The sequence below is a fragment of the Sinohyriopsis cumingii genome, chromosome 4 (genome assembly GCF_028554795.1).
Source record: "Sinohyriopsis cumingii isolate HCF-2022 chromosome 4, ASM2855479v2, whole genome shotgun sequence".
NCBI classification, from domain to species: domain Eukaryota; kingdom Metazoa; phylum Mollusca; class Bivalvia; order Unionida; family Unionidae; genus Sinohyriopsis; species Sinohyriopsis cumingii.
The window spans coordinates 123568847-123590753 of NC_142964.1; positions in this window are offsets into that span (position 1 = coordinate 123568847).

Consider the following 21907-nt stretch of genomic DNA (forward strand, 5'->3'; position numbering starts at 1 on the left):
CAACAATACCACAAGGGTGACCCCACGCAGAAAGGCATTTTCGCCGACTACGTGGATGCCTTTTTGAAACTGAAGCAAGAAGCCAGCGGCTATCCTTCCTGGTGTCACACTCCCGAAGACCAAATACAATTCAAAGAGAAATACTATGAACAAGAAGGCATCACTTTTAGACCACATCGAGAAAAACGAAGGCAGGCGATCGTTTGCCAAAGTGATGTTAAATTGCTTGTGGGGTAAAATGGCACAACGTCCGTGTTTACCCAAGACGGAATATTTGACAGAACCTTCCCGCTACTTCCAGATGATTCACGACAAAACCAAATACATGAAACACGTGGACGTCGTTCGTAAGGATTTGATCTTGGTCAAATACGAAGAAGATCTAGACTTTGTACAAGACGACCCTTTTGGAAATGTCATTATTGCGGCTTACTTTACAGCTCATGCTCGCTTAAAATTGTACGAAGCTTTAGAACTGTTAGGGGAACGCGTCCTGTACTTTGATACGGACAGTTCCATTTACATCCATCACCCGAGTCGACAGCACCCTGACATCGAAGGAGACCGTTTAGGAGCCTGGGCAGACGAGCACCCCGACGACAAGATTCTAAGTTTCGTCAGTGGTCGTCCAAAAAATTACGGCTACGAATACCGGGACAAACAAGGATAAGTGCACACGAAGCGTAAAGTGAAAGTATTGACTCTGAATTATCGTAATAGTCGAGTGGTGAACTTTGACGTATTAAAAGAAGCCTTGCCGTCTAGAGAAGATGAACACTTTAACATGACCACCTATCAGCCCAACAAAATTGTACGTTTACCCACCCACCACATCGTCAGTCGACCCTTGGAAAAAGTCTATCAAATCGTGTACCAGAAGCGAGTGCGGCTTCCCAACCACTTTACATTGCCGTATGGACATGTCGGTATAAAACATTGGTTGTAAGAGGATAGCCAACCACTAGAAGGATGACAACGCCACAGCAAGAATCGAGTGAGAAATCCAGTGAGAACTCCAAGTTCAAACCCTACCATTTTCCGGTTTTCTTGCCTGACTATTGTGACTGTGCCCGTCGATTGGACACGTTTTAAAAATGGCCTACGGATAGGAAAGGATTACCTACTTCGAATGTTTTAGCTACAACAGGATTTGTCTTCTTGGGACCTGAGACTGGATTGGGATACGAAGTACAGTGTTTCAGTTGTGGCCTGAAGTTACGAATGGATCTATGTATCTATAAAGATTCAGCTATTCTGGAAAACATACTCGATGGTCTCCGCACTGCCCTTACCTTTCTATGGCCTTTCCACCCATTACACTACGGTACAATTATGACGGCACCTTAGAGTCGGTACCTTCCAAAACTAAACATAAAAAAGGAACGATGTACAAGCTTGAGACTGCATTGCGACTAGTATAAAAAGAGGCTATGGTCAAGATCGATAGTTCATTGGGACTACCAAGTCCGAGCGAACAAGATGAATACTTTCAGAGAAACACAAAACAAGTTCAGATAGGCACAATTCAAGTTTGGGGCCTCTGAAATGGAATGCGATTGTGAGCCTTGCGATGGGAACGATGCTGTACGTTGTGACCTTAGCGATGCCGTAAAGCATCATGGGAATTTTAGTGTCACTACCCCTATCATGGAAAGTGACGCTGTGCATGTCAAACCTGAGGAATGCGAAAGCGATGCCGATCGTCCTCTTGGACACTTTACTGGGTTTCGTTTTAAATGTGGATGTCCACCTTCACGTCTACCCCCCTACGGATGTCATCCAGCCCTGAGCAAACTCCTGTCCATGTCACCCAATCCTCATCGAAACGAACCTGTGAAAGACGAATATTCGTTTCCTGTGCGTTTGTCGGAATACTGCGACTTTGAAAATCGTCTTCAATCGTCCAAAGGAAAATGGCCTAAGTATCTGGGAGTACCGACCCCCGAAGAATTAGCCAGAGCCGGATTTTTCTACTTGGGCGAAGGGGATAAAGTCAAGTGCTTCAGTTGCGGTGTGTCACTTCACCACTGGGAACCACAAGATTCGGTCTACCTAAAACATGGTCGTAGGTCACCGAATTGTCATTACTTACCCTTAGTGGGACCGAGACATTGAAGTAACTTACCATGTCGTTGAAGAAGAAACCAGACTGGTTAGGAGTCAAATGTTGGACATGACCGAGACCAGTATTTAAACTTCATTTCAAAAACGATATTGAATCATTACCTAAAGAAGAGCAAGAGAAGATTTACAAGGAAGTTTGGCAGGGGCTTGCCAGAGTGAAATCTCAATGGGTAACTGTAGAACTTTTATGCCGAGAAATTCACAAGAGGAAAGTGAAAAAAGTCAACCAGTGTGTTAGATTTCTCTGGGTCAAGGGTGCATTCATCCTATTATATCGCTTTAGACCGTTTACATCAAAAGAGTTCAATGAGATTCTTGAACGTTACCCTAAATGACAGTGGTCAGAAATTACTCACTATGTGAATTACTTTTTCTCTAGGAGAAGATTGTGAATTGTACGGACTGACCTATTCATGGATACTTTACAAGAGAACATTCGTGCTTTGCCTGTGGAGTTGAGAGAACGCATTTACCGAGAACTGGTCAAAATACAAGTCAAACGTAAAGAACAGTAGCATCCGTTACGTCACCGGTGTTTAAACCACTGGTACCTGAATGCTATACAAGGACTGATTCAGTTGAAAGTGTTCCATTGGACAGACATTGATCAACGACCCCATGGTTTTAAAAAGGATTGGTTTGCTATTGATGATTCTATCTACTACATTGTAAACTTACTGCATCGAAATCCAGAGGAAGAGTTAACGAATTACCAACATCTTTCACACAATGTCAGCTTAGTGAAAGACGAAACTTCTTAACGAATTGTAATGTGTAAATTAGTGGTTAAACTATTTAGATTCGACACTGAAGTAAAACCATGTCTGTGCAAACGGTACATTTCTTGTGTCAGAAAGAGGATTTAGTATGACCTATTCATGGATACTTTACAAGAGAACATTCTTGCTTTGCCAGTGGAGTTGAGAGAACGCATTTACCAAGAACTGGTCAAACTACAAAGTGAAACGTAAAGAACAATTGCATCCGTTACGTCACCAGATGTTTAACCACTGGTACCTGAGTGGTACAAGAGGACTGATTCGTCAGAAATTTTTTCAGTGGTCAGACCTTGTTCAACACTTTGGGTTAGTCAATGAACGAAATGTTCATCATTTTGGTTACTTCAAGAATCACCTAGAGCAACGCATTGAGGAAGACGAGTTAAAGGATTACAATGGTCTATTACGTGGAATCTGCTTAGCGGAAGAAGAAACTTCTAAACGAACTCTGAAGTGTAGGTTACAGTATGCAAGATTTAGATTCCCCACTGGAGAACGAAGATCTCTAGTAAGAAAGTACCTTTATTGCTTCCGAAATAAAGAGACTATAAGATCAGGAATCCATACCACGGCTTATGTCACAAGAGATTGAACAGATTCCGTGGAAGGAAGTCAATGACACTATTCAAACCGTGGATCATTGCCATCAATTATTGCAAGAACTATATCCAATCAGTTTGGGACGACGCATAGTGTGTGTCTTAGTGACTTGTTTTCTGAGATGTCGTTTACCAGCCGATTCCTTGTGGACTCTTTAGGAACAATACTTACCAACCGAATGGCCTTAAATGGTCACAAAAGACTTCTTTTGCTCAAAGCCTTGCGTTGTCATCTGGATACTTGTCGACCTCTACGGGAAAAAAATATTCGTCAACTTTTAGCTACCCAAGACGTGTATGACGATGTGTGTGTAGCTTGTGACTTACACCCCCATTGGACAGATGTCCGTGCCTGGAAAAAAGGGGGTTTTGAGGCTTGGACCCAAGAAGTGGCCCAGTATTCACGAGAGTTGTTCAAGGAAAAAAGTTACTTTTCAACCTGTGTTAGTGACAGTGCCAGAAGAAGAACCCGTCCCCCAGGACAGGACTGTCGTGTACATGCCTGAAAGACCCTTTCGGGTGGACACTTGTGCGACCTTACCCCCTGTTGAACTGGTCAGAACATTACCCAAAACATGTTGTACAGACACTTGTTTCTACTCCACGTTGATGGTTTTCATGTGCCTTTTATCGTTGTACTTAAGCCTTTGGCTTTTATGTATTTTTGTCTTTCGTGTTCATGTTTAAGACATCCAATAAACGTGTCCTGAAAAAAGGATAAAAACTCTTGTCTTGTCTGTTTTCGTGTCACAAGTGACATTCCTAACACTATGGCTACCTCTGCTGTCTCTGCTCCCTCTTCCTCCACTGTCAAAGTCATCGACGAACACTTAGATCGTGCCAGTTGGGAGGCTTTGTATCTTCCCCATCCCATTAACATACTCATTGCTGGACCTAGCGGTTCAGGCAAAACCGAATTCGTCAAACGTTTGATCGAACATAAACATCATTTGATCGATCGACCACCTAAACGTATCGTGTGGTGTTACAAAGAGTGGCAATCGGCGTACAGCCTCTTGCGAGAAAGTCAAGGCGATTCCATCGTGTTTGTGGAAGGCATTCCTAAAGAAGACGACGGCATCGTCTCTGACTCCCGTCAAATCCATTTGGCCATTTTCGACGACATGTTAGGAGAAGACGAAGAAGAAATTAAACTGTGGTTCACGCGCAAAGGGCATCACCGTAATGCCAGTGCCGTTTACATCACCCAAAATTTGTTTCAACAAAGTAAAGCCCATCGCACCATCAGTCTCAATGCGCATTACGTGGTCTTGTTTAAAAGCCATCGAGATAAATCGCAAGTGCAAGTCTTAGCAAAACAGTTAGGAACGCCTTGGCTGACTCAGGCGTACAACGATGCCACTCAAACTCCACACGCCTATTTACTCATCGATTTGAAACCTACCACCCCCGATGATTTGCGATTTCGTACCCAATTGTTTCACCAATGGTGCCAAGACGGAGGGCCTGTCCTGTACACTTCTCCGTCCTCGACTTAACTTCACTCAAAAAAATCTATAAAAACCTCAGACACTTTTCGTCTGTCTCACACAGTTTGAACATGACGTCTCGTCAGTCGCATCTTCCCGTCAAATTGATTCGTGCCTTGTATGGCATCAGTCGAGAAAAAAATCCACAAATACGAGCTCGTGTCTTAGAAGCTAGTCTCAAAGAAGTCTTCCGATGGTTCACGGTGACAGCACGTCAATTACTGCAAGGGATCATCCAGATTCCTCATCAAACCATACGCTTTTTTGATCGAAACAAAGTCGCTTTGACCCAACTGGCCTATCCCCGCATCGATACTCAAACCAAAAAACAAATCATTTTGAAGCCTGGAGGGAGCGGTACTCTAGGAAGGGTCATCATTCGCTCTCTCTTAAGATGGGATCCTAATGCTCCCAAAGGTCTCCCCAAGAAAAAAGCCAAACGAAGCTCCAAGAAGAAGAAAAAGAGCCACCCTGGAAAAAGAAAAGCCCCCAGAAAAAGAAACAGAGAAAAAGTCCCCAGAAAAAGAAAAGCCCACAGAAAACTAGTCGCAAGAGAGGCACTTCGGCCAGGACGCAACCTTACACTCGCAAACCACGACCAGCAACGGCGGTGACCTCGTCTCCGGTAGCCTCAAGTTCATTCACTTCTCCGTTGATGACACCAACAACTGAGAAGTACTTGGAGACGTTGATCACACCAAGAACGTCTCCGTTGATGATCCCAAGAACTTCCCCAGTGACAGGACCATCCAATTTAGTGGCAGTGGCCGCTGCTCACAAAGTACCTTCTCCCAAAATCAAAGTCCAAGAGAGATCGGGCATGTTACAAAGTTTACTGGATTTGTCCAAGCAAGAACTGGCTCGATTTAGTCCGTTGCGTACCCCTGCACGACGTGTCATGCCTGTCCTCAAGTTAATACGCCGTAAAGACAATCAGTGGCAACGCGTTCCAGTATAAAAATGGCCTGCGACCAAGTAGGGGTATTAGTGAACTTCCAAAAGATGTCACCTCAAAGAAGTCAAAAAAGAAAGAGACAAAAACAGACTCGTCATCCGACAAAGCGCTTAGCCAAGCATCGAAGTAACCCTAAGAAAAGATACAATCGTTCCAAGAAAAAGAGGCGTCAACAAAGGGGAGGATTCCTTAGCGATTTTGGAAAAAACATTGTCACCTTTATGACAAAGCGATAGTCTCAAAAAAAAGATAAAAGGGCGTGTGTTAAGTCATCGACGTTAGTGTATGTTTGGTGAATGTCCCGGAACCCACAAACAAAGATGTCACCCTCCAGAAAACATTCCTCTTCTAAACCCCAAGGAAAGAAAAGGAAACGACTGCCTCCTTGTTTAGCCAAACATGGGGACATGTTATCTGTCCTGTCCAAAGCTTCTCCACCCCTGCGAAATAAACTCATTCAATCGGCCTCCAAAGAGGTCATCGATACCGTGTGCGAATGTTGTTTGAACGTCTTGAAAGGCACGGTCCCTTTGTCTAAACACCAGAAACAATGCTTAGGCAGACAAGAAAATCCCCATTTGTCAAAAACAAAGATGTTGGTCCAACGTGGAGGCATTTTACCCCTCTTGTTAGGCCCATTGCTGAAAGGAGTTTTGGGAACCGTGTTGGGAGGACTGGTGGGAGCAAGATAAAAAGGCCCTCTGAAGTTCCAAGATCTCAGAATTGACCCCTGACATCCCATGGAAAGACGAAAACTAGCTTTAGTGCCTTACAAACGATGGATGGAATACCATTGATGGCAAGAACAACCCACCCCGCATTTACCTCCCAATCCTAATTTGAGCGAGATGTCCCAGTTACAACAAGAACTGCAGTCCTTGATGGATCGAAAAGATTTGTCCGAAACAGAAAAATCGCAAAAGTACGGTCAACTCTTGCAACGACTGCAACTCTTTCACCAGGAAGCCTCAGACGAAACTGCTCGTTACACTCTGAAAGATTTTAAGACCTTGATGAAAAGTCCAGCACCATCACTACCACTACCACCACCACCACTACCAGTGACCAAGACAGAAAAAGGAGAAAAAGAAGAAGGGTTTCAAACTCCACCAGAAAAAGTACGCAAGTTAACAACACCACCTACCTCCAGAATTGGATGGATTTAAAAGATGATGACCACTCCTTCTTCATCAGAAGAGAAAAAGAAGGTGAAGACAGAGGTGAAACAAAAACCGATATCCCTCGCTCAGACATCCTCCTCTTCGACACCTATCGCCGGTCGCACACGCAAAGCATTCCAATCCAAGAAAATACCCCAAGAGAACAAGAGTAGCATCCTCCAAGAGTGGGTGTCTTATTAACAAACAAACAAACAAAAAATGGAAAAAGTGTTAGCCAGCATTTACTACGATCCCTCCCATCCTGCAGGTCACGCAGGAGTTCAAAAATTGTATCGTGCTGCCAAAACGCGACTGAAAAGTCTCCGTTTACCTCAAGTTCAACGATTGTTACAACTACAAGCTACTTACACTTTACACAAACCCATTCGACGCAAGTTTTCCAGAAGTCGCACGCGAGTGGAAGGCATCGATCATCAATGGCAAGCCGATTTAGCCGATGTCTCTCATTTGGCTAGCTACAATCGTGGCTACAAATATTTGTTTTGTGTCATCGACGTCTTTTCCAAATTTGCCTGGGTCGTACCCTTGACTTCAAAATCGAGCAGTGAGTTGGTGCGAGCCCCGCAACGAGTGTTGAAACAAAGTGGTCGTCACTCTCTTCGATGGCAAATTGACAAAGGCACCGAATTTCTGAACCAAGCTTTCCAAAAAGAATTAAAGAAACGTGACATTCATTTTTTACCACCGAGAATCCTGAAACCAAAGCCAGCATCGTAGAACGTTTTAAACGCACTTTGAAAGGACGCATGTGGAAATATTTTACGCATCACCACACTTACCGCACCTGGTGCAAGTGTACAACCAATCTTACCATCGAAGCATTGGACGTGCCCCACAAAAGGTGACTCCCGAGAACGAAGTACTCGTGTTTGAGCGCCTGTTTGGTACGTCCCCGACGAGGGCTGTCCCCAAGAAAAGTGGAGACTTGGCCGTAGGAGATTGGGTGCGCATTGGCAAAACCAAACTCACTTTCGACAAAGGTTACTTACCTAACTGGACGACCAAATTGTTTCGTGTCACTGGACGAGTGCATCGCCGTCATCCTGCCGTCTACAAATTGGAAGACATGAACGGAGAAGTGCTCAAAGGAACGTTTTATTTGCCCGAGTTTCAACGTGTCACCAAAAAAGAAGACGACGTGTACGATAGCGAAAGTATTCTCGAACGCAGAACCCGTAAAGTGGCCAAACGACGTGTCAAAGAAGTCAAAGTACGTTGGAAAGGATATCCACCCAGTTTTGATTCTTGGATCGACGCTTCGCAAGTCATCGACTATAAAAAGAAGTGACCATCATGCCCTTTCACACAGATGCAGCTACTACTGCTACCACTCCTTCACCCAGTTCTTCTCTGCAAGATTTACAAAAATAACCCTTGTGGGTGTGGTGTGGAGAACGTGTGCCTAAAACGCAAATCGTCTTTTTCTGCCAAATCTTCATGGTGTATTGTGTCATCGTGGCAGCCATCGCCGATTTGAGTTTGCAAAAAGGAGACAAACAATTGTGGACCATTTTAATGAGCAGTTGCAATTCTCTTCCAACGGGAACAACGGTAACCTTGTGTCCAGTGCCTGTGTCAGTCACCACTCCAACAACAACAACCCCATTTTGGGCGGAGACACTCCTCTGACTTCCAGTAACCCCTCGGACAGTCACAGAACTCTGGAATTATGAGTCACCAAAACCAATTTTTCTTAACTTTACACAGTGACAGTTCCATGGAGGTGTTTCTCAACAACACGTTGTGCTGTTACACGGCCAAATTTCCTCAGGCCATCCAATTAGAACACGAAGCCCATTGGGAAGTGGCTTTAGTGGAAATGATTCACCCGACCCAAGTCCTCAATGTCATTCCCAATCAAAATTTTTTTGATGTGGAAGTTCATGACGAACAATTGCAACAGTACTTGGATGCCCATGTCAAATATGACAAGAAAACCCCTGGCACAAAAAATCAAAAGTGGACCACTTATCACTTGTTCATTCCCCCAGGCTATTATTTTAGTGGACAACATTTGGTGAGCACCATTGCCTCCAGGTTCAATGTCGTGTTTTTTAAAGCTTTGGAGAGTGTCAAAAAAGTTTCACCCTGGAGTACCATAAAGTAGCTCGTCGCTTCCTAATGAAATTTCCTGGGGGGGGGGGGGTAAAATCATATCTATTTTATTTTGTCCTGAAATGTTTGACATGTTGGGTGGGGACATGGACATGAGAATGACCATGATTAAGATAAACGAATTACCCGTCATTTCCGACAACGATTCTTTTGCCAAGTTCTTTCGTGCCCGGTAGAACTGAACCAAGGACTGAATTTGATCTTTGTGTACTCCGATGTGGTGGAATATAACGTGGTGGGACACACCTCTGTGCCATTACTACGTGTCATTCCTTTCAAAGTGGATTCTGCCACGAACGCTGACGAGGAAGGTGGAAACACTTATCACGTACACCGTGTATTTGTACAGCCTCACTATTTGCCTGTCAGCAAGTTTTATTTGGACACGGTCAACATTGCTATAAAAAGAGATCTGGGACAAAATATTCAATTCACCAAAGGAAAAGTCACGGTGAAAACGGTTCTCTCACGACTTGTAAGTCATGTATCCAGTGTACCGAGGGGTTGCTCGACAGCGAGGACACGGTTTAGGAGATATGTTAAAATCAGCCTTTCGTTCGGTGGCACCGGTGTTCAAACCGATGGTGACACGAGGATTGCATGCCTTGAAAGATGCAGCAGTGACGCACGGCAAAGAATTTCTCCAAAATATCATCATCGACAAACAAAGCCCCAAAGAAGCCTTCTTGAGGGCAGGCAAAAATGTCTTACTGCAAACGGGCAAAGACCTTTTGGGCCGACGAGAAACACCTATAAATGCCCTGCACGCTATCGAGTCAGGCATTCTTACTTCCTTGAAGCAACAGCAAGGACAAGGCAGAAAAAGACGACAAAGAAAACACCCTTTCACCAGACTTGACACTTCTAAAGCTAGAAAGGCAAAGAAAAGAAGAACCGTTCGAGACTTAGACGTTTTCGATTATTAAAGTATTGAGAAACAGAAAAAATGATGCACCGAGAATCTTGCGCCTGTTCCAAGTCGGAACCGGATCTGTTTGCCATGCCACCCACCATGTCGACCATGGAAGAATCTCAATGGGTGGAATTTCACCTAGTCTCCTCTTTGACGGATTCCGCTCCCATCGAGTTTGAAATCAAAGGTCAGCCCGAAGATTACATCGATCTGAATAGCAGTTACTTGTACCTGAAAGTGAAAGTGATCGAACCGCCCAATATTGACCTAGACAATGATGATGTAGTAGCTCCCGTCAATAATGTTATGCATTCCTTGTTCAGCGAAGTGGATTTGTACTTAATAACAAACTGGTCAGCAGCAGCATGGATGCTTACCCTTACCGTGCCTACCTGGAAAATCTCTTGACGTACGGAAAAGGAGCCAAGAACACGCATCTGGATGCTTGCGTGGTATGGAAACCTAACAAAGCGACTAAGTTCAACAGCATTACAGTTGCCGGGGGTGAACAAAATACAACGGGATTTGTAGAACGACGAAGGAAAATTGCTAGAAGTCGCACTTTAGAACTGATGGATCGCTTGCATATAGACATGTGGTTACAAGAGAAGTATTTGCTCAACGGTGTGGATATCCGTCTAAGACTGAATCGTAGCAGTGCCGCTTTCCATTTGATGGCTGCTGCTGATGTCACTTAAAAAACCAAAATCGAAGAAGCCAGACTCTACGTGCGAAGTGTGGAAGTGTTGCCTCAAGTGGGAAACGACGTCAGTCACACGTTGAGCATTACGACCGCAAAGTATCCGATACGTCGTGTGGAAGTGAAAAAGTTCACCATTCCTGCTGGACAGCGATCCATGATTGAAGATCATCTGTTCCAAGGACAGCTACCCAAACGTTTGATTATTTGCATCGTCAAGAATTCAGCCTTCAACGGAACCTACAATGAAAATCCTTTCCAGTTTCAACATTACAATGTGTCCAAGATTAAAGTCAGTCGCGATGGCAAGGCCTTGTGTACCAGGCCTTTCGAACCTAAGTTTGGTGACAGGAATTACTTGAGGTCGTACTTGTCCCTGTACGAAGCTACCGGACAGTTAGGGACCAACACCAGTCACGGTATTTCGTACGAGGAATATGCAGGAGGCTATGCTTTGTGGGCTTTTGATTTCACTGCTGACCAAGGCAGCGACGAGGGACATGTTCACCCTATAAAATCCGGCCAGATTCGTGTGGAAATTCAGTTTGCAGAACCTTTACCCGTAAATAACACGGTGAACGTCATCCTGTATGCCGAATTCGATAATACCATAGAAATCAACAGTTTAAGAGAAGTCATTCTAGATTATTAGAAGCTATGGAAGACTGTTATCCCTCTTTACAAAGTGAAGAAACTTTGGAGATGGAATTTGAGGAGACCGTGGAAGAAGAAGAATCCCATGATGAAGAAGCCATCATGATGAAGTCAATATGGCCAGAACAAGAAGCCCATTTAGTCTCCTGTTTTGCTACTGTCCTGGCAGAAAAAATGAAGGAATTAATCAAGGAAGAGTGTTATGGATGTCAAAACGATCATCCCAGTCAAATTCAACACGATAAATGTCGGATGCTGAGTCAAGAAGAAAAATTGGACGAGTATCTGGACGAAGCTTGGGGTCTCATCTCAAAAGAAGTCGTGTTGCATCAGTGGTATAAAGGCTTGCGTGAACATTCTTGTCCTCCATTAACGCCTCTGGGGATCCGTCGCATCAAAACTCTCTTGAACCAGGGTCCGAAGTCAGAGCTAAACGCCTTTTACTTGTATGACATTTTCCAAGAGAAAATCAGGATCGAATTGATGACTTATCATTACCTGTGAAGAAGAAGAAAAAAAAAAACACACAAATAAATGGATACCTGGGAACTTTATTACCTTTTGAACCACAGTTCGTACACTGCTTCATGGAATCCCGTCGTCTGTGCTAAAGATTAACTCCCTCATCGCAAACCTCAAAACCACCAAGCTTATGTGATCAGCACGGACGAAAGTCATCTCCCACGAACCCACTGGGTAGCCGTCTACTTTCCTCAAGAAGGACGTGTGGAATACTTCGATTCCTATGGATTGCCTCCTTTGGAAGACGATATCATTGACTTTATGAGAAGAAATGCTCAGACCACCCGATTCAATAATGTGAAATTACAAAGCACAGATTCCTTGGTGTGTGGACAATATTGTGTGTATTTTCTGCATCATCGCAGCCTGGGCAATTCTTTAGAACATTTAGTGACTCATTTTGATCCTAGTTCTTCTTCTAGAAACGATGTAAAAGTAGATCGATGGTTTTGTGACCATTATACTGGTCTTTTGTCTCAAGCTAGGAAACGTAGTGTCCATCAATGGCCTAATGACTTCCAACAGAGGAAATCACAATTTCATTCACAACGTTGTCTGGCCTGTCCAAAATAATGTACTAGTTGAAAAAAATGTTTGTGATTTGAAACAAATATTTGATGTTATTTTGTTTGGTTATTGTTAAAAATATTATAGCTGTTTGTTAGTGTTAAGTGATTTTGAATAAAAAATGTGTTTTGAAGAAAAAAAATGCCTTTGTGGTTTGTTTTGCTATAGGAATCTTGATTCATGCTCTTTGACTTCTTACTATCCCTCTCATGACACTCATTGAACGTTCCGGCTCGAAAACCGTAGAGGGATATTTTCCTTCACGTCCGCGCTTTGACTTTAAAGCCGGGGGTAGCCTCCAGTCTAACCATCCATTGTCGACTCATCCTCCTAGGAAGATGTGCTCCAGACTAGCTAAGTTAAACGAAGCCTACGTGAATTTGCATAGGGTCAGACACAGCCTGATACCGAAGCCTGAAGAGATAGAGAATGTGAGAATGTTAAAAGTCACTGAAGACCTGATAGAAGAGCTCTTCAGAGAAGAAATTAACAGGTAGAAAGAAGAATGGACAGAAAAGTACAGACTTCAGAAACAGCAGAGAGAGCAGCAACAGCAACAACAACAGCAGCAGCAGCCACTTGAACCTGACAGAGGCTTTGTCGACTGTCGTATCGACACCAAAGAGTTGTTCTCTTTCCGAAAAAGCATACCTATCGTCAGAAAGCCTATCGTCAGAGGACGTCGCATTCTTAGAATATAAACGATCGTCCTAGCTCAACTTCGCACACAAAAAACAGCCCTTTTCAGGGCTACCCCAACCTCTAGAAAAGAAATAACAATAGATTGCCTATAATAAGTTAACAAAAAGAAGTGCGTTTATAAGTACATGAATTGTTTTTGTTAGTTAAAAAATGTGTGTGTGTGTGTGTGTCTGTGTGTGTGTATGTGTGTGTATGTGTGATTGTAAGCGCTCACGTACGTTTGTGTGGATAGTAGATTATGATGATTTTTTTGTTGTTTGAAGTGTGGGGTTAGTAGATTTGGGTTTGATTTGACTGATTTAAGTATGTGGATAGTATATTATTGGTTTAATGAAAATGTTTTAGAATAGTGATGGGTAGTATAAAAAAGTGAGTGAGTGTTTCTTTTAGGTCCGCGCGGTGTTTGGTCATGATCTAGGTATTATAAGTTTTGTCTTAGGGGATGTTTTCCTTCACGTCCGCGCTTTTCGTATAAATAAGAAACAAATCGTCAGTTGGGCTACCCATCGTCGACCTGTTAACAGCAAGAAAACGAATACACGAATTGTAAAGCTTCTAGAACTCCAGATGCACCTGGAATATGCCAGGCGTATCGTGAATGAGCTGGCTGCAGAGGCCATAGTCGAAGAGGGAAGGATAAAGAAGGAAGAGGAGGAGAGAAGACAGAGGGAAGAGGAGGAAAAGAAAATAGGAGAGAGGATGACTTACAATATACCAGAGACAGAGGATTGGGGTGCTGAAGCCATTCATCCTCCCTCTGCGCTCCCAGTCAAAAGAAGAGTGAAAGGAGATTAGAGTAGAAGATGTGTGTGTAGTGCCAGGCCTGGAAGGTGCCATCATTAACCAGGTGCCCTGGAGTTCAAAACAAACAGCCGTTTTCAGGGCTACCCGAACCTTTAGAAAAGAAATAATGATCAATTTGCCAATGTGTGTATGTAGAGTAGTGTAAATATAAACACTGACTATTTTTCCTAATGTGAGTGTATGTGTTTGTGTTTGTAAGCACTCACGTACGTTTGTATGGATAGTAGATTATTGGGTTTTGTAAGCGTTTAAGTTGGTTTGTATGGATAGTAGATTTGGGTTTCATTTTAATGCTTTGCGTGTGTGGATAGTAGATTTTGGGTTTGTTTATTGCTGCTTCACGTATGTGGATAGTAGATAATAGGAGAAGAGAAAAGTAGGGGATGTTTTCATTTACGTCCGCGCGATGTTTGATCACGATCTAGGTAATATAAGTTTTGTCTTAGGGGGATGTTTTCCGTCACGTCCGCACTTTTCATGTAAGAACCCACAACGTTCGTCGTTCGCACCATTCTACAAAAAATAAAAAAGAAGATGGCTTCGAACCACCTTGATAAAATAAAAAATTGGACAATTAGGGCATGATGGAGCAAATGTTTAACCTAAACGAGTGAAGATGGAGATCAACAATTTAAGAAAACTAAAGGAAATCATCAGTGATCTGTTGAAAGAAATAAAGGAGGAGAAGGAAGATGAAGAGGAAAGGATCAGGATTAGAGCATGGAACGAAAAAATTGAAAAGGAACAAGAAAATGAGAAGAGGAAGAAAGAAGAGGAGAAGGAGAAAGAAGAGAAAAAGAAGAAAAAGGAGGAAGGAAAGAAAGAAAAGAATAGAAAAAGTTTTGGACAGAAAATAAGAAGCTGGAGGAGAAATAGAAGAAATTAGAAGAAGAAGAAAACCAAAGGCCCTTTTCAGGGCCACTCCAATATCTCGAAAAGACCTTGACTTTCATTGCCTAACCTTTTTTATTTTTTTTGTTTCTAAAAAAATAAAAAATAGAGACCCTCCCTGTTTCAATTTTCGCCTGTTCGATTTCCATAGACCCATCAGATCTGGACCATATTAAAATAGGGTCCCGACCCTGTTCCATTTCCCCCTAGTCCCTAGACAGTCCCACGATTTATTCCCATGTTCAATTCCCCTTGCCCCTAGAGTAGTTTTATTCTCCCATGTTAAATTCCCCTTGTCCCTAGAATGGATATTTTTTTTCTCCCATGTTAAATTACATAGTCCCCAGAGTGGATATACCCTTTTTAACATGAAAGTCCCCTAGTCCCTAGACCGTCCCCATACACTACTAACCATACAATTTGCGTTGCGGAAAACGAGACATATTTTGGGAGGGAAAAAAGCTTTACAAAGGCAGAATATGAAATTTATATAATGAAATACTGAGGGTGTTATGCTATTAATAGATATGTGGATAAAGATGTAGGCATTTGTAGACGATTATTTTGTGTCACTACATGAAGGAGGAAAGAAACGAGAGAGAGAATAGATTTTAAAAGAAAATATTGTTTACATATGTTTTTAGTATAACACATATCTATGTGGATTATCTTAAACTTCTCCCGAACAAATACAACAGCATATATATATTGGCATCTACATTTTTTAAAAATCACCACACAAGTATTTACATTTAATTTGTATAGTTTGTTGGCTTTTCTCAATGATTGTATGATATGTACATCTACATCTTGTACTTGACCTTTGTCCCAAAAATCAAGTTAATGGTGTACCTGATCAGAGACATTCATTTTGTAAACAACAAAATACATACATAATATTTTCTCTATGAGTATAGATTAAATATTAGGATCATTATCAGTGGAAGTAAGCGTGTTTACTTCTACCTGAATGATGGATATCAGTTTTCCACTTGGAATTCCTGAGCTTACTGACAACGTTTCATGTTTTAGAGAGCAGACTAACTTGCATGCTGACTCTGTTATTGTGTCTTAGCTTTTTAATATAATATTGCTTACTCTAAGTTTCTACACGTGTCTCTAGAATTTATCACATAGTCGGTAAACTTTGCCTATAGTGTGGGCAGTTTCACATATTTGATATTATAACATGTGAACATATTACTTTATGTAATTCTGATTGGTCCAAAAAAGTCCATGAAATTATTGTGCCGTATTTACTTTACTGATTGGCTGCGATCGTGGGATAACTTTTTAAGCCGCCTTTTGGAATTTTTTCTTTTCAATGAAGATTGTTGGCCGCTATTTTTCGGATCGACTCGAGAAAGGGAATTTGGAAAAAATGGTCTCGTCTGTTTCGATATGGCTAATTTACCCCCATAGGGTTTTGATATGTCATATATAACACATCATAATATGAAAAATGGTCAAAACCACAAGAGAAAACAATAACAACAGCAAGCAAAACTACGAACATTGCTTTTATGGGGGCTGAGGGAGGCGGAAAACTTCCAACTGAAACGATAAATTTACCGATAGTTGTCCAAATTCAAAAAAATAAAGACCTTAATATATTAGATGGGTTTGCCGTGCAAAGTTATGATGAGCGAGAAAAAGTTTTAAAATCCGAGTATGCCGTTGATGCTATAAGTCGTGATAACTGGTTCAAATGGATATATCGCATACACTATGGAGTTGTTCAGGCTAGAAACAGTGATACCATAGATGTTACGTTTATTAACGCAACAGACAGATATATTTCACTGATACAACAACCACAATTACAACTTCCTCCACAGCAGCGACAGAAAATAACACCTTCGCGAAAACATTCTCCAGAACAATTTTATGATGCACCTACTGTAAGTGGTATTACTACGCGAGGAAGTGGTCTTGTTACTTGTCCTAACAACATCCTCAATGACGTGCAACGACTACAAGTTCTCATAGGAGGAAAACGAGCCGGTAATAATTTCCAGAAATAATTAAAGAAGCAGCTGATATCTGTCGACGATTATTTCAAGGTGGTATTAGATACATCGATATTTATCGGGAACTTATTAATGAAATCGCGGACGGCTACTACAGCGATTACACGAATAACTAACATATAAGATGATCATACACAACTCTCACCGCAGACCCGTGATGGTCAGAGTAGTAAACTCATGATTACCTGCTTACAGCGCGTATTACGGAGATGGACTTGGTAATGTTATCCAGGGATTATTTGCAGAAATGGCTCCCAAAGCAGCACCAATCGCGAAACACTTATCAATGAAAGTCATCGACGTTATTCGTGAAAAAGCTCCTGGTGCAATCAGCAACGTTGCTGGTAAGGTGTTTTCGGCAATCAAAGGCGGAATACCACGAATAATACGTAAACGTCAAGAAGGTTCGCCGCAGGTGGTTCAACAACAACCAGTGAAATTACCAAGCACCGAAGTTATGCCCGCGAATGTCAGTAAAATAATAAATCAGGCTGAAAATCAAAAACTAGCAGAGTTGGCAGGTGTACCTTCCGCTAAAGAAATATAATTTTTTTTAACTGCAAGTCTGATAGCAGGAAGTGGTCTTCGTGTTAGACGATAACATCTATAAGAAAAATGTTCAAACGCATATCCGACATGGCATTTGACGTAGATGCACCAGTTCCCAAAGATGAATATGTACGTGATTATCAGCATTATTCTTATGATGCGCGCGCACCAGACGCACGTGGAAGAATTGGATTACAAGTTCAGGATACAAGCAGATATTTCCTACCTTCTGAAGCATTTATCGAAGTTGAAGGTAGACTCACAAAAGCAGATGATACAGCATACGGAATTGGTGATCGGGTTGGTTTTGTTAATAATGGCATAATGGCGTTATTTAACAGAGCTACATACTCTATTGATGGAAAGGATATTGATGTTAGAAAGGTTATATTCGGCGCTAAACACACAGTAGTACTTGTTAGAAAACCCACTGACAATGATGCAATATGGTATCCTGCTGGAGTTGATGATGGTAAAGTAACACTAACAAAACTATCACTGTGGATGCCTGTAATGACTCCATTGATTACTGAAGAACAGCGATTACTTTCCTTTATGAACACAGGTGGTAAATCGATGTTATCATGGCTTAATTGCCCACAGATATTACTTCCGTTATCGCCGCTGGTTTGTTCACGTGGCAAATAGCATCACAGCAGGGGGTGTCACCACCACGACATATATTTGTTACGTTTCAGGCAAACCACAGAGTAAACAGACTAGAAGGAAATCCAATGGTATTTGACCCATTTGGAGTTTCTGAAATTACTTTGAGGATAAACGGACATCAAGAACCATCTGAAGAAATACTGCTGAAATTTGAACATGATTATGTTGCACGTGCATATCATCAATTAGTATCATACATGGGACACATACAAAACATCGATACTGGTTTACAGATATCTCAGCGCGATTTTACAACACTGTATCCGATGTATTACTTCTCGCTGGAACATCTTGATTTATTCAGGAAATCTGTCGTTGATATACACTTTCGAGCTCGTATAGCTCGAGTACCAGCAAGAGCAGCTGGTTCACCGGTTATTCCTCCTGGTGCTAGAGCAATCGCGGTCATATTTAGCGACAAAGCAATATTACTTGAGGGTGTTGGTGGTTGAAAGAAAGTCGTTGATGGACCATTAGAAAACATGTAATGTTTTCCAAATATGTAACGATTTAAAAATACAGTATAATCATAAATGTCACCGTATCATCATGTTAGTGTCAGTCTGAATCCTGGTCAGATGAAAAAGCTACAATCCGCATCAGTAAAAAAAAAACAACAGGAACTAAAGCAGTCAGATTACAGGTGGTCAAAACAAGTTATCGTTGACAGAACGTCAGCTTAAACATCTTAATAAAGCCAAACAATCTAAAACTGGAAAACGACTTGAACTATCCGCCGGTGCCATCAAGGATACTGCTCAGACAGGTGGCATATTTCCACTCCTCGCGTCAATACCAGCATTGATAGCCGCTGCAGCTGCAGCCGTTGCAAAAGCGGCCGTGTTAGGTGCTGTTGGAACCGCTGCTGAAATGGCATTAAAAAAAAGCAACGGGACAGGGCTTAAGACTTCCAGGAACTCATCGAGGAAAAGGTCTGAGACTTACAGGAAAACTTCGTTAAAAAAACAGCGGTTTTACACCTATGCCAAATTTTGATTTACTTGATTCTGCTAAAAAATTTTAAAAAAAACTTTAGAGGCATTTTTATGCGCAATCAGTTACCGCAACGACCAAACAACACTGAGACGGGTATTATTAAATCTTGATAATAGTACCGGTGCAGGAACTCATTGGGTAGCATACGCGATTGATCCGTGTGCAATTGTTTATTTCGATTCGTATGGATTAGCTCCACAGCAGGAATTTATCAACTATGTCACACAGTCAAGGATCCCGGTCTCGTATTCAACGCTACCAACACAAACACTAACCGATCCGCCGATATGTTGCCGTGAGGTAATTGCTGTACTCGATGCTATATCAAAATCAGCGCTGCCACCTCACAAAGTCTTGCACAATTATACAGGTGCAGTATTTAAAAAAACGTAATTTAGATGCTCTGTAAATGAATAATGGTAGATATTTAGCGGTGTAACTACTAAGAGTAATTATTTTTTCGACGAAATGGATCTGTTAAATTACGCGACTAAAGACGAACTCGCTGATATTATGAACCTCTCTGGAGTTGACCAAGAGGAAGAAGCTGTTGGCTTTCAGGATAAATACGGCGTTTTAAAAACGAATAATATCAAACGGAATGATATAGTTCGTAGAGTTCTCGATGCTACCACGGATAACATCCCTGTGTTTACCAGCGACGGTAAGATCAAAGACTCGCGTATATCCATATCGCAAATCAGAAATGAAATTGCAAGAAGCGTTGATAATCGTTTGAAGAATACCGGTGACACAATGACAGGTGAACTCAGCGTGAACGGAAATAAAATAGTAGTGCTAAGAGATCCAACATCCGACGAAGATGCGGAAACAAAAAAAATACGTAGATAACGTAGATGATAAATTATCCAAGTTGCGGGCCGAGTATGACGTTTTTGTAAATATGTTCACGAATCTTCGTAGAAATGTTAGAAAAATTAATGAAACAGCAGAGGAATTCTTTGGTACCCCGTTGACTGCTGACGTTAAACTCTCTGATATCAAGATGAGTATTGATACAATTAAGAAAGCACAAGATGTCGTAAGTGGAATTCCTGATATCGTTAAAAACAATTAATCTGATTACAATCCCCCACAAACAGATTGTCAATATAGTATACACAGTGTCATCGGGATTTTCATCCTGGTCACATCAAAATAATACTATCAAACATATCGCGGAAGTCACTGGCGTGTACAGACTGTCCGTGTTCAGCGCTGCAAAATTTAGTATATACACTACATATCCATGGCGTCATTCAACCGATAAGTTTTCCTTAGTTCTGTCTATTGTGTTAAATAGCGGAGATGAAGAAACATTTATACTGGAAGCATCTGGTAAGAAATTAACCGCAGCGTCTGGAATTTGTTGCTGAAACTCCTCCATTGGCTACTGCGTAAAGTATAATGAGCATTGCAATCGACGTTCAAAAATTTAGATATGATCAAGTACGTGATTGGCAAATAATGTTGAAAACCATCGTTGACAAATATACAACGAAAGTAAAAATAAATACTGAAGACGTGCAGTTCTCACTGATGTTGTTGTATATTCGGTATCTACACTTGTTGCTAGCACCGGAGTAGTATTATCAGCGCTAACACCAGTGACAGCAGCTGTGACAATATGTGTTTCATCATCGGCAACCATCGCTGGGGTTTTCAATATTATCGCGAAAAAAATATCCACGTGCACGAGTGCAAAATTGCATGATTATGCTGTGCGATTATACACAACATCGAACGCGTATTCTAAATTATCGTCGTTGATATCATCAAGCCTTGACGATACTACGATATCAGATTCTGAATCTGACACAATGCTTAAGACATACAATAAAGTAATTGATTTAGAAAACCATGTTTTGAAAAATGGGGGTTTAAATAATGACAGAACTACTTCAGCAGATAGTCGCAAATACAACTCCGTTGAAAACCATGATGATAACAGTAAACTCCACTTACCCTGAGTTCAGCATTAATTTTCCAACCGCGATTCCAGTAGCGGCGATAACTCTGGCGCAGATGCGAGTACACTACAGTTGGCCTAATATCTGGTCAAGATCATTTGGTGGACTACAATCAAATAATTCGGGGATATTTGCAAATAAAAATAAGGATGATGGAACACCTGACTGGGTAATTGTTGGAATACCCACAGGAATTTATCAAATCGAACAGATCTGTGATTTCAACGTAGAATAAAAACTATCACTGGGAAAGAATCCAAGATAGCCATAACAGTACACGAACCAACACTATCGTCCGCAATTGAAATAAATTCACCGGATTACGTCGTTGATATACATCAGTCATCGATCAGATCTGTGCTAGGATGGCCTGATGTTGCTCCTGAATATCAAAGACAGCCAAAACCAAAAAAGTCTGATTTTATCACCAAAAAAAATTAAATATATAAAAGAACAAGAATACAAAAAAAGATTTTTAGAAAACGAAGATAGTAGATTTCTACTATCCTGGTAATTATCTCCCAAATCCCGAAGAAGCAGTTAAAATATTTATACAAAATCCGGATGGCTTTTGACGTAGTTATAAGCGAAGAATATATCAATGAAATTTCAGAAAAAATTACACCTGAACTTACACGCGTATTTGGTTATTTAAATAATGTATTTGTTAGTATTACACAATATTATCCTGATGAAT